The sequence below is a fragment of the Notolepis coatsorum genome (genome assembly GCF_963971535.1).
Source record: "Notolepis coatsorum genome assembly, chromosome: 1".
NCBI lineage: Eukaryota > Metazoa > Chordata > Actinopteri > Aulopiformes > Paralepididae > Notolepis > Notolepis coatsorum.
This window is the reverse complement of record NC_140165.1, coordinates 198834376-198849343: the sequence shown is the minus strand read 5'-3', so window position 1 is coordinate 198849343 and position 14968 is coordinate 198834376.

Here is a 14968-nt window from a genome sequence, read left to right as displayed (position 1 = left end):
ACAGTGAAAACCGCTGAGACAGAGCATGGAGGGGTTGATTAGTGATGCTCGTCGCCTTCTTGACCACCTGGTCCGTCCAGAGAGAACATAGGTCTCTCTGTTTTACTCCAATTATTTTGGAGCACACGCAAATGTTATTTGCCTCAACAAAGAGTTGGAACAGCAGATACAGAATATGGATTCCTTTTGGATTATTTTCCTTATCTTCCTTTTGAATACAATTAAAAAAGAATTGCATCAGGATTGTTAGACAATTAGCCTAATTCATGTCAGAGAGAGAGAGAGAAAGAGAGAGAGAGAGAGAGAGAGAGAGAGAATAAAATATTATAACCCCCATCTCTGCCCATGAAATTTTTTTGTATGTTGCCAGGGACTATATTTTGTGTTACTTTAAACATGAATTGTGCAGTTTTGAATTGAACCATATCTTTAAATTCATGTTATAGTATAAGATTTTGCCATTGTTTACTATTAATTCATTAACCAATGTACCAGTAAAAACCAGTGGCCCATGGTAATTGACACGACAGTAGGCTATGTTGAAATAAGTGTCTGTTTGGGTTATTTATTTTTATCAAGAAAAAAAAGCAGATTTTGATTTCACAACTTACTGTTTTTTTGTAATCTGATTCCGTAACGTCGTTGCATGTATTCCGTTACTCCCCAACCCTGATCAGCATAACAAGTGGAGATACTCACCATTTCCATCATCAGACTCAGCATCGGCAGAATAGTTGGTGTTGTTAGGGGTAAAATAATAATAATAATAATAATAATAATAATAATAATAATAATAATAATAATAATAATAATAATAATAATAATAATAATAATAATAATAATAATAATAATAATAATAATAATAATAATAATAATAATAATAATAATAATAATAATAATAATAATAATAATAATAATAGATCACATTTCTATAGCGCCTTTCATAGAACCCAAGGTCGCTTCACAATCAGGACAAAAAATAGGGCTAGGGAAGTAGGGTAGAGCAGGCATCACAGGAGGACTCCCACTCACTGACACTCAGAACTTGTGCCCCTCAGGGCTGTGTCCTCTCCCCCTGGCTCTTCTCCCTCTACACCAACCAACTCATCTCCCTGGACAGCTCAGTAAAAATTTTCAAATATGCAGATGACATCACCAGCATCACATGCAGGTGCTCTATCAACAACCTCCTGCTCAACACTTCGAAAACCATGGAAATAGCCATCGATTTCAGGTCTGCCAAAAAAAACACAAACTTCCACTATCAATCTCTGACCAATCCATAACCCTGACGGACTCAAATTCCTCTGCACCCACATCAACAATAACTTAAAATGGGACACCAACATCACCTCCATCACGAAAAAGGCCCAGCAGCGCCTGTACTCCCTCGGGCAACTGAGGAAGTACAGGGTCAAACGCCACCTGCTGGTCCAATTCTATACTGCCATCATCCAAAGCATACTCACCTCACCAATCATAGTCTGGTACGGTTCTGCGCAAAAAAAACTCTGTTGTAGCCAATTTGACGATTTTACCATGGTTACTTTATTGTATGAAGGTGCTGTGTTATTGTGAAGGTGTTATAAGATTATTGACTAATTAGCTGGGCAGTGGGCATAGGCGGGGCTCAGATGATCTCGGGCACAGCCTATTTGTATCTGTCACCAGGTGCACAGCGGGAGGGAATTGGGAAACACCACAGGGGAGCCACAGTTTTTCAACCGTATGTGTTTTGTTTGTTTTCAGTTGTTTTGAGTTAATTTATGGTTTATTTTGCAACAGAAGTTTATTTTCTTAAGTTACAGTTTAAACACAGAGTTTATGTTATGCTTTGCTTTATCCACCCTGCAAGCGAAAATACAACTTTTTAAATGCACTCAATGAGACAACCTGATTTACTGTCAACAGCACCACGCATTGGAAAGAGCTTCGTACCATATCCCTCACTGGCATCTTTTTGTTGTTTGGTTGCCCTTACATTAAGTTGAAAAACTGTGTGGCTCGGTGGCTCCCCTGTGCCACTTAGCCGCCGTGCTTTTATTTTTCAATGTTCATTAGTATTTGGACAGCAGCCGCAAACCTTCCAAAGCAATAAGTCTAAGATCTCTTACCTGTCGGGTCTGCTCAAGGGCTCCGCGCTAGAATGGGCAACCGCCCTCCACTTCAGTCAGACCCCCCTCTGCGATTCGTACTCTGCATATATCGACGACATGCGAAAGGTCTTCGACCACCCTCCTGGGGGCTCAGATAGCTCTGCTGGCTTGTTTGCTATTCGCCAGCAGCGCGAATAGACACGCCGTTACGTGAGGCTTTCCGTCAAGGCCTCAGCGACGTCCTAAAGGATGAACTGGCGTCTAAGGAGAAACCGTCTTCCCTAGACGAGCTAATTAATTTAGCCAGAGAACTGGACATGCGCCTTCGCGAACGCCGCCGTGAAAAGGCTAGCGCCGCTCGTCCTCCATTGCCCAGCTCATCTCGCTCTCCTCCCGCGGGGCGCGCCGTCCGTGCTATAGATAGTCCCTCTGATCCTATGGAGCTTGACCGCTCTCGCCTCCCTCCCAGCGAACGCCGTCACAGACTCAAGACAGGGGTTTGTACTGTTTGTACTGCGGTCAACTCGGCCACTCCATCGCTTCATGTTCGATTCGCCCAAACGACGGGGCTCGGCAGTGACGCTGGGCGCATGTTCGAGCCTTAATTATGCTCCCAGCTCCGGTCCAAATATGCATTTCAGTGCCACGCTGTGTCACAATGGCCAATCGCTCCCGCTGTCCGCGCTGGTCGAATCAGGCGCAGACGAAAACCTCATAGACGCTGGGGTATTGTGTCTCTTCCGTATTGCTACTGACATTTTGCCTATTCCTTGCGATGCTCACGGCCTAAACGGGAGGCTTCTCTCGCGAATTAGATTTAGAGGCTGTTTTTAGTAAACAACAGGCTCTCTCCTTGCCACCTCATTGCCAGTACGACTGTGCTATTGACCTGCTCCCGGGAGCCCCGCTCCCCGCTAGTCGCCTGTTCAACCTCTCACGCCCGGAGAGGGAGTCCATGGAGAAATACGTCCACGAGTCCCTGGCCTCAGGCATTATTACCCCCTCCTCCTCTCCTGTCGGCGCAGGTTTCTTTTTCGTTTCCAAGAAGGATGGTTCCCTTCGCCCCTGTATTGACTACTGGGGTCTCAACAACATCACGATCAAGAACAAGTACCCCCTGCCATTGATTAACTCTGCTTTTGAACCCCTGCAAGGTGCCACCATTTTTACGAAGCTGGACCTCAGGAATGCTTATCACCTTGTCCGTGTCCGGGAGGGGGACGAATGTAAGACGGCCTTTAAGACCCCGCTCGGTCACTTCGAGTACAAGGTAATGCCCTTTGGGCTGACCAACGCCCCTGCTGTCTTACAGGCCCTTGTCAATGACGTTCTCCGTGATGTCCTTAACCGCTGTTTTTGTTTATTTGAATGACATTCTGATCTTTTCCCGCTCTATGGAAGACCACGTCCAGCATGTCCGCCGGGTCCTCCAACGCCTGCTGGAGAACAAGTTGTTCGTCAAGGCGGAGAAGTGTAAGTTCCACGTCTCCTCCATCGGATTCCTCGGCTACATAATAGAGGGCGGCCGGATCCGGGCGGATCCAGAGAAGATCAAGGCAGTGTCAGACTGGCCCCGGCCCACCAATGTCAAGCAGCTCCAACGCTTCATGGGGTTTGCTAACTTCTATCTGCGTTTCATCAGGGACTACAGCCAGGTCGCTGCGCCCCTTACCCAACTCACTTCGCTCTCCGTGCCCTTCGTCTGGTCCGATAAGGTGGACTCCGACTTCTCCGATCTGCGTAGGCGCTTCACCTCCGCGCCCATCCTTGTCCAGCCCGACACGTCCCACCAGTTCGTGGTGGAGGTATACGCCTCGAGTGCCGGAGTGGGGGCGGTCCTCTCCCAACGCTCCGTTCTCGACCAGAGACTACACCCCTGCGCCTTCTTCTTCTCTCGCCGCCTGACCCCGGCGGAGGTCAACTATGATATCGGAAACCTGGAGCTCCTGGCAGTCAAGCTGGCCCTGGAGGAATGGGGGCACTGGCTGGAGGACTCAGAGATCCCCTTCCTGGTCTGGACGTACCATAACGGACGGCCAAGCGCCTGAACTCCCGCCAGGCCCGCTGGGCGCTGTTCTTCGGCCGGTTCAATTTCACCCTGACCTACAGGCCAGGCTCCAAGAACATTAAGCCGGACGCCCTCTCCCGGCAGTTTGTCCCCGAAGGGGGGCCCTCACACCCTGACACCATCCTCTCCTCCTCCTGCTTGGTGGCCTCCACCACCTGGGAGATCCAGTCCGTCGTCCGGGAAGCTCAGTGTGTCCAGCCTGATCCAGGTAACGGCCCACCTAACCGGCTTTTTGTCCCCGACCTTGTCCGCTCCTAGGTGCTCCAGTGGATCCACGCCTCCCGGTTCGGCTGTCATCCTGGGATCGACCGTACCCTGTTCCTGCTGAAGCGACACTTCTGGTGGGTCTCCATGAGGGAAGACACCCGCGCCTTCGTCCTTGACTGCACCGTCTGTGCTCGTGGGAAGGCTTCCCACCGACCACCTGCCGGGCTTCTCCATCCGCTGCCTGTTCCTGGCTGGCCCTGGTCACACGTCAACCTGGACTTTGTCACCGGTCTGCCCCCCTCACACGGTAACAGTCATTCTCACCATTGTTGACCGATTTTCGAAGGCTGTGCACTTGCTCTCCCCAAACTTCCCTCTGCTTCAGAGACTGCAGACCTGATGATGGTCCATGTCTTCCGCCTCCACGGGATCCCGGTGGACATCGTCTCTGACAGGGGCCCTCAATTCATCTCCCAAGTCTGGAGGGCCTTCTGCCGGGCCCTGGGGGCCACGGTCAGCCTCTCCTCTGGGTTCCACCCGCAGACCAACGGCCAGTCGGAGCGGGCCAACCAGGACCTGGGGTCCACCCTCCGCTGCGTGACGACCCGGGATCCCTCCGGCTGGAGCGCATTCCTGCCGTGGATTGAGTACGCCCACAACTCCTTGTCCTCTGCTGCCACAGGTCAGTCCCCCTTCGAATCCTCTCTGGGCTACCAGCCCCCACTGTTCCCTGCACAGGAGATCTCTGTCCCCTCGGTGCAGGAGCACCTTCACCGCTGCAGAAGAGTATGGGAGGACACCAGGGCCGCGCTGCTCCGCTGACCAAAATCGCCGCTTTGCCGACCGCCACTGGACCCCGGACCCCGGCCCCCGACTATCAACCAGGTCAGATGGTTTGGCTTGCATCTCGGGACCTGCCACTCAAGTCAGTTTCCCGAAAATTCACCCCCCGTTTTGTTGGTCCCTATAAGATTCTGTCCGTCATTAACCCCTCAGTCGTCAGACTCCAGCTTCCCTCCAACATGCGCATTCACCCCTCATTTCATGTTTCCCAGCTGAGGCCGGTGGTCTCCAGTCCCCTTTCTCCCCCTGCTCCGGAGCCTCCCCCTCCGCTGGTCATCGACGACCATCCGGTCTACATCGTCCGGCAGCTGCTGGACGTGTGTCGCCGCGGCCGCGGCTTCCAATACCTGGTTGACTGGGAGGGCTACAGCCCGGAGGAGCGCAGCTGGGTCTCCCGCCGGATGATTCGGGATCCTGCCCTCGTCCGGGATTTCCATCAGGCCAACCCTGGCAAGCCTGGAGGGTCGCCAGGAGGCGCCAGTAGAGGGAGGGGGTCCTGTTGTGATCACGGCGAGAGCCTTCCTCACCCCTCCTCCTTCCTCACCATCACCATCACGGCGGAAGCATCCCTCACCCATTATCCTCTCACACCCTTATATGGGCAGCATCCGTTCCCCGGTTTCCCACGCTGCCAGCACCTCAATCAACACGGCTGTGACGGATTCCCTCATCAGTGTGAGGATACTTCAGCCTGCAGATCCTGTTCTACCCTCGTCGAAGTGTTAACCTTACTTCCTAGGTACGACGACTAGCTCTAGCCTTGCTACTCAAACCTTGTTGAATTGCCTTGCCGCTAATCCTGTTCTCTGTGCCCCAGGACCACCGCCCCGGTACTCCGCTCACCTGGACGCCCTGTGCGGCACATAGAACGCACCATTCCTCATCCAGAGAACATTCTTGTACCTGTCGCACATTCCTATCTGTGAAACTGTCTGCTTGGGGAATCATAATTAAAACCCACCTAAACCGCTCCATTCTCTCTCCTCCTGTGTTCTGCAATTGGGCTCCGCCAAACCCCTATCCTAACTAGGGGTGGGAATCACCAGTTTCATCACGATACGATACGATATCGATTCTTTGGACAACGATACGATATTTTCCGATATCACAAAGTCTGCCACGATACGATACGATTCGATTCAGGTGCCTGCGATCGATATGAGACGATATTATATGCCCATTTAACACAATCAGTAACATTTAAATCAACAAAAGAAAAGGCAATGGAAATATCATTTGACATTTTTATTTTTGATCTCTTCCAGACATTTAAATGAAAAACAATCTATTGTTTTTAATACAAATAGACCTGTTCACTGTTTTTGGTTTGTTTTTCTTTTTTTTCCGATATTAATATCCTATCACAGCGCTGTATTTTGGCTGGAAAAGGCATATTGGGAGTCAGAAGGTGCAGTACCGGCCAGATCCTGTTAGTGGGGCTATCTCGAGAATGCAGTAACCCCCCCTCCTTCCCAGTCCCTAGTGGACCTCTGCTGTTCTCCATCGCTCTATCAGCTTAGCTTAGTTAGCTCACGCTAACGCAATGTTAATTTCGGTATTTAACACAACGTGGGCATAAAGGAATGGCGAGGATGGAAAGCATGTTAGATGCATTTGACCCCTTGTGCGGAAAAAAACAAAAGGGACTTATTTCGGGCAAAATAGGCGGACTCTGAAGCAATGCTGTCTAACATCTACACACGCTGAGCTGCGTTGAGCTACTGTTGTTGCAGGCGGATATGCTCACGAGGGGATTTTCAAAATAAGAGTATCGCAATATGAATCGATCTTTTTACATTGCATCGATCCTATTTGATAATTGATAATAGATCGATATATCGTCCCACCCCTAATCCTAACAAAGTAAAAAGCAACTCAGTAACATTGGTGTCCACATTCAGCCCTATTTCTAGAGATATGCGTGAAATACTGGTAAATTTTTTCTTTTTTTCTTTCTTTCTCCGATTTCTCTCTGATTTTCTCCCCGTCCCAATTTAGTCGTTGTGCCAATTCCCCCCCTCCCCTACCTGTTTTTTTTTTCTTTTTTTTTTTTCTTTTTTTTTAGCTTTACAGCTTTTTCTTGGTCACGCAGGACCGACAGAGGAGAGGGCGAACGGGAGGAGAGGTGGGGAGGACATGCGACAAATAACGTCGGGTGCTGGGATCGAACCCGGGTCGGCTGCGTAGGTGCGAGGGTGGGTGTCGGTACAAGGGTGTCCTGATGTCGAACGCACGCTTCCTCCGAGACGTGCGCCGTCAAGCCAGTGACGCTCTTTCCACTTGGCAGCGAGGACTCTCATTGGTGGAGTGTGACGCGTGGGAGGGCACGCTATCTCCACCAAGTCCTGCCCCGCTTAGCAAGCGCCGAGACCTGACCTGTAGGTGTCGCTGTCCACAATGCCAGATTCCCACCCGCCAGCTTTCCCACCCCCTAATACTGCCAATTGTATTAGTATGAACGGCCAGCCAAGCTGGTAGCAACGCCAAGAGCTGGGCTCGAATCTCCGCTACGCCACCTGACCGCCTAATACTGGTACATTTTAAAGTCAGATCCTAACAATGCACCCATACACTTGACCAGGCCCCGCCCCAGTGTCCCCCTATAAGACACCGGACATGGTCATACTGGCCCTTCCTCGGGAAAAAGTTTCCATCATAGAAAACCCAACCAAGGGACCTCAGGGCGCGCTAAGAGCGAGACGCTCAGCCAGTACTCATATAACTAGGTTATAGTCATAACCTTTCGTTATAGCCTACTGGCCTCGCGTCTCGCCCTTCGCCATACCGAGATATGGGGCAGAGCAGACGCGTGGCCCGACAAATGTACCCCCTGAGGACCCGCAAACCCTACCACCAGGGGGAGGGGAGTCCCGTCCACCCGCCCTTCCTAGTGAAGAGGGTGCGGCAGTCAACTCCACCAAAGTGTGAAAAAAGAGGGAACTAGAGACCCCTAAAAATGCACAGCACAGGCGGGACCACGTGTGACACATCACCCCATGGCACACACCCACAAACCCCAGCTAACCCACCGAAAGGCGGGACGCAGGGGAGGTCCCAGACCTCAGAACCGCCTTGGAGACAGAACCCCCAGTCATGTCCATGAGGTAAAACCTAACGAAGGGACCCGGGGAGGACCAGGAGGCCGCAGCACAGATGTCCTCCACCGAGGCCCCCCTAACAAGGCGGCAAAGGCCGCCACTCCGCGAGTGGAGTGCGCCCTGACACCCCCAGGGGGGCCAGTCCAGCCAACGTGTAGCAAAGGGCAATGCCCTCGCACAACCAATGTGACAGGCGCTGTTTGGACAGTGCCTTACCAGCGCGAGAGCCACCGTAACAAACAAAGAGCTGATCGGTAGCCCTGAAGTCCTGAGTCCGACTGAGGTAAACCCCCAAAGCCCGGACGGGACACGAATGAATGAATGAATGAAAACTTTATTTAACAGATTGCAGAATCGGTACAATACAATACGGCTCAATACATACAATTGTTAAGGGGATGCAGACCTGAGAAAGACGTTTGTCTTGTTTCCATCAGGGTCCCCCATTTTCAATTCATATAGACATTTATGACATACACAACATACATGCCATTTAGGTATAGGGACATATAGGTATTTAGTACTGATACATTTGTGACATAAACGGTATTCAAATATACAGTACTGTTCCCCTAGATCCTGACAGAGTATATACATATGATGGGGAGGGGACTGTACATTAGGAGGGGGTGGGTGGGTGGGAGAGAAATATACATATGGCGGGGAGGGAATATATACATGCGGTGGGGAGGAGACTGTCTATTAGGAGGTGGTGGGGGTTTTGGGCATTTACGGTGGCCAGTTTCGAATTGCAGCCTCCCGTAGGTGCTCTTTAAGAGCGGTTTTGAATAGGCGGCTAGGTGGTGTAGTGGGCAAGGCACTCGCCACCAGTGTGGAGACGCTAGGATTCGCGTGTTCGAATCCAGCTCTCCACATTGTTTTCAGTTTAGCTGGTCGTCCGCAGTAATACACATTGGCCGTATTACGGGGAGGGAAACTGAAGGGTGGGGATCGGGCGTTGTAAACAAGCGACTCCTACAAGTCGGTTGGTGCGCCTGCGCAGTAGAATCAGGAAGTGTCGGGGGCAGCGTGAGCCTCCCACGCGTTACTCCTCGACACTGAGAGATCGAGCTGCGCAGGTAAAAAGATGCGACTGCTGTTACCTCAAGTACCGGAGGGGACTTGTGCTATGTATGACTTAGTCCACATTGCAGCCGGCTTGTGGGAGGCAAGAAACAGCGTTCGTGACAGGGGAGGGTTGAATTGGATGATACGAAATTGGGATGGGAGAAAATATAGAAAAATGGGAGAAAAAGTGGATCAAAAAAAAAGAGCGGTTTTGAATGTGGGCAGGGATTCACATTCCTTTACAGCTTTGGGTAGGGCGTTCCACATTGTTGTGGCATAATTGTGAAACGTGTTTAGTCCCTTGTTTGATCCGAATCTGGGTTTAACATGATTTGTTGAGCTTCCTCTGGTGTAGTGGTTGTGGTATTCACTGACCTTTGGGAAGTATTTTGACATGTACATGGGCACCCCGGTCGTATAGTGTATCTTGTAGACCAGGCCCATTGCAAGTTGCTGTACTCTGTCGTCTACTCTAAGCCATCCTAGGTTGTCAAAGTGGGCAGGGGTGAGGTGGGTTCTGGGGTTCAGGTCAAGTAGTAGTCTGACCAGTTTGTTTTGTGATGTTTGTAATTTTGTTTTAAGCGCCTTTGAGGTGCTTTAGTACCATGAGGTACATGCATAGTCATAGTACCCTTGAATGAGTGCTCCTGCCAGAGTCTTCAGGGTATTCTTGTTTACCAGGGAGGAGATCCGGTACAAGAAGGCTTGCCTCTAACTCACCAGCGTGAGGAGGCAGATGAAACGCCTGAACCACAATATCCCTGGAGCGAAAAGAGCTCCGGATATTTTTTGGCACGAAGACTCGATTAGGCCTCAGAGTCGCACCGCTATTGAATAGACAAGCACTCAGGCCGCACGAGAGAGCACACAGCTCACCCACGTGCTTAGCGGAGTCGATGGCCGGCAGGAATGCAGTCTTGAAGACAGCTGTTCCAAAGACGCCTGCTCAAGAGACTCAAACGGGGCCTCAGACAACCGGCCGAGGACCAGTTGGAGGTCCCAACTCGGAGACAGAGAACGTTCCACCGGCTTAAGACGCTGAGCGCCAAGCAGGAAACGCTTCACAAGAGAGCGGCTGAACAACGTAACGCCCTCAAACCCCACACGACAAGAGGATATAGCCGCGGCATATACCCTCACCGTCGAAGCCGACAGTCTACCCAAAATAGACTGAAGGAAGGAACAGACAGCGTCCAGAGGGCAGGACACCGGGTCCAAGCCGCCCACTCTACACCACTCTTGGAAAATACGCCACCTACCAACGTAAGCCGAGGTAGAGGACGGAGCGCGCGCGTGCCGGATAGCGTCAACCACAGAATAGCCAAGACGCATCCCCACCAATTCACACAGACAGCAGCCAAGCCTAGAGGCTGCCCCAGAACAGGAAGGCAGAACAGAGTTCCGTGTGCCTGAGAGAGGGCCCGTGGTGACCATGGAACAGGCCACGGCGGGGCCACACAGAGGTGAATCAGGGCCGGGGACCAAACAGCTGAACCCCGGCCCGGCACGACCAGGACCAGGTCCCGCGCTCCCGACGTACCCGCCCCAACAGCTGAGCTATCAGGTGTAAGGGGGGGGGAAGCGTACAGAATCCCAGACGGCCACGGAATCGGTCCCAGACCTGCCCGACTATGTCCGGACGTAATCCCCACTTGTCAGGGTGAGGACCGCCCCGCAACATCACACCCACACCCACATTCACCCTGCCGGGGATGTGGAGAGCCCTCAGGCTGCGCAGATGGAGAAACGCCCATAGCCAGCCGACCGCCGCCCGGTGCAGACGGGGGGAGCATACTCCTCCCCGTCTGTCGATATACGACGCTGACGTTGTGTTGTCCGTCCTGATCAAAACACCGTTTGAGGACCAGCCTTGAATTCCAACACATTCAATGTAGCGCAGACCGGGTCGCATGGTCTTGCCAGCTGCCACCTACTGCGTTGGCTCGTGTTGGATCTTGTTGGCCAGAGCTGTCACTGCTGGTGACCCTGACAATAGGGTCTGTACCAAACCTGAAAACGGGTGGGGTTGTGTAATAATAATAATAATAACTTTATTTGTATAGCACTTTTCATACAGAGGTTGCAGTTCAAAGTGCTTCACAACAGCAAAAAATACAGGCATAAGCGAGCATAAAAAGATAGACAGGTAGAATCACAGTGTTTCACATTAGGATCTAGCATCCCAATAGGCTCTCCGCTTACAGTTTTCAGTAACACAAATAGTAAAAATAGTTTAAAATGATTCAGTTTAAAAATAGTCAAAAAATTATTAAATAGAACGGACATAAAAAATACAGGCATGAGCGAGCATAGCAAGATATGGCAAATCACAGTGTTTCACATTAGGATCTAGCATCCTAATAGGCTCTCTATTCAGTAATACTCCTGTAATTCATGAACAAATAATCACAGTGTTTCACATTTGGATCTAGCAAATAATAAGAATAAAATGATTCAGTTTAAAAATAGTCATCAGTAAGAAGTAAAAAGTGCTCTCTATTCAGTAATACTCCTGTAATTCATGAACAAATAATCACAGTGTTTCACATTTGGATCTAGCAAATAATAAGAATATTTTAAAATTATTCAGTTTAAAAATAGTCATCAGTAAGAAGTAAAAAGTGCAATAACCGACACATGAATTTGATAGGCAGTGTAAAAGAGTAGGCAGGGTAAGAATAAATACAAGTTGTGTCAGGATATCCCTGATGTAAACACAAGTCCCCGCCTCAGCGTTCTCTCCATCCACCTCGACATATGGCACTGCTGTAGCCATATGTGATGATAATCCCAAGCACACCTGCCGCCACTTGGCGCTGGTCCGCCAGAAACCGTAGATAGGCGGCCCGGTCCCGCCCGCTGTGCGTAGCCAACCCTGGACCCGCTAACCGCGCGAGCAGAGCATTCCGTGGAGTCGGGACATCGGACCCTGAGACTACCCATGAGGCAATCGCACCCAAGGGGGGACCCCGACAGAAAGGGCCGGTTTGATACGGGAGAAGCTGACATCATACTAGGTGACAAAAGCTCCCCCACTGAACACCCCTCCAGGATGGACAGCTGAGGAATTGTTCTACAGCTGGACATGCAAGGTGTGAGGCCCCCACACTGCCCGATAGGGTCGGTTCCTACACACCGTAGCTCTGCAGTGATATTACTACCACCCAAATCACGCGCGCCTGCCAGACCACTGCTGGTCTTCCGGGAGTGGGAGGCACTAACGTGATACCCGGCCTGGCGAGGTCGGGGGAACCCGCACTGTTTGCCTCAAGAGGTCTCGAGCCCCCCTACTGACAACCTTTGTAGTTGACAGACGTAACACCAGGCTCAACCAAACAGACGCAAAACGTGTGGCGTGGGAGCCGCTTGACAGCACAACATTCTCACGGACAGACCCAGTTTCAGCCATCAACTGGGTGTCAGCCCCTGTCCCCATGAGAAGCGAAACGTGGGGCCGCTTGCGCTTCATTGAAGACACGCGACCGGCAACCAAAGGAAACAAATCAGAGCCCTTATCCCGCTGGTGTTGGGGGGGGGAGTGACCGGAGAGCGAGCTGCACACAGCTCGACGGCGACGTTTTTTTAGGGCATGCTCATCTAATGTAGCCGATCCCTCGGCCGCCAAGGCTGTCGGCCTTGCGGTCACCTGTTGACGTTGTGCCCAGGGTACCTCAGGCGGGGGAAACATGGCCGCTGGTTGAGGGCCTCGCCACAGCCGCTGGCGAGGCCGTGCTCTCACCTCTGGCTACGCTGTGTGAGGCGGTGTGGGGCCTAGGTCAAATACCGCCCGCGCTCCTGCGGAAAGACCAAAGTCCTCTGCGGAGAGGGGAGCCCTGAGGAGGGAAAAACTTCTCACCCCCTCAAAGGGAGACTAATCCAACCAAGATGTCTGTAAACAAGCGTTGACAGCATCCTAGCCCTCCCTGCGGTTATAGCTTGCGGCTAGGTCAAAGCTAATAACGTCAAAACCTTGCGCGATGTTTCGATGTCGGCTGGCCTTCAAGGCCCCGCCACCGACACCATTTGACAGAAAAAAACAGCAATTCGAACAATGTTACTAATCGCTGCTAATTCTATACCGTGGCGGTATAGGCTTAACAGCCCACCAGCCACCCGCCGGGCCGACTCACCTCATGGTGTCGGCCGGGCGGGGCACTGTTCCAACATGCCAGAGGCAAAGGACTGATGCCACCTGCTTCACAAGCACGGAGCACCAGTGGTGGTTGCAACCAGCAATTTCCACTGTGGTGTGCACCCATGAAGGGGTAAATGAATAAATGAACTAAAACTCCACCAACACACTGCAGAATGGGCTAGCCCATACACACAATGTTAAGGGGATGCAGACCAGAGAAACATCAGTCCCGCACACCATTCATAGATTCACAAAAAGCACACCAGCCCTAGGCCTCAGCCCATTCACCCATGAAAAAGGTAAACAAGCCCCCGTCAAAACTCCCAACAGTAGACACCGATTGACCGTCAGCATGAATGGTTAAGAGGAGGGAAGACCTTTTTAAAAAGACAGCCCTCAGCGGGGAATCAAAAGAACAGTAACCCAGCATCGTAGCATAGCATTAGCCGAGCGCTCCAGGATAGCCGGGAAAACGACAACGTTTACCCAGATATCCTGCCCCTTGCGCCAATACACAACTCGGTTGTCTCACGGGACAACGAGCAGTATCACTAACGCCAGCATTCTTATGCTTGGTGGCGCAAGCTAGCCGCCGTGCGACGTCCCTCGATCCGCTGTCAGAAGACGAGGAAACCCCAGGACAGGCCCGATGCGCTGTCAGAACTTGCCGAGAAGATTCCAGGGGCTGGAAAATCTCCGGCGAAAACCCAACATTGTTCAATTTCTCTCTGCATTTCATAACTAGTTACATGGAGTGCACTGCAACGTCCATGATGGAAACGAAAAAAAGAGGAAGGGCGAGTATGACCATGTCCGGTGTCTTATAGGGGGACACTGGGGCGGGCCTGGTCAAGTGCATGGGTGCATTGTTTTCGTTAATGAAGTACAGTAGGTACTGGAGATAGGGGTATATCTCTCGGTATGGCGAAGAGCGAGACGCGAGGCCAGTAGGCTATATAACCTGTTCCACCCGTGGAATATTTTCGCCTAAAATATATACCTAGGTAAATGGAATATTGCTCCACTTCTACAAGGTCCATTTGCATATTCTTGGTATTTAGGTACATCTATGGACCTCAGGGAATGTATTCAGTGTAAGAAATATTGTGTCTATTACTAGGCTTGCTTAAATTGTGATGAAACAAAGGAGAATATGAATTGTGATTTTTCTTTTAATCTTTGACAGTGAATAACACCATGATAATAATGACCAAACTTAAAAAACTGCCACTGATCTTGTTCAGTACCTTCTTGAGATCATGTGTACAAAAGATCTAAGGAAATTAATAAAAGGAAGATGATTAAACAGAAGGTTCTGTAGAAACAGTACTGAATTCTCCCATCCGGACCAATGCAATTTGAAATATTATAGAATATAGAATATGATGCTTATAAATTACCTTATTATAGCCAATTTGCACATTATATATATATATATATATATATATATATA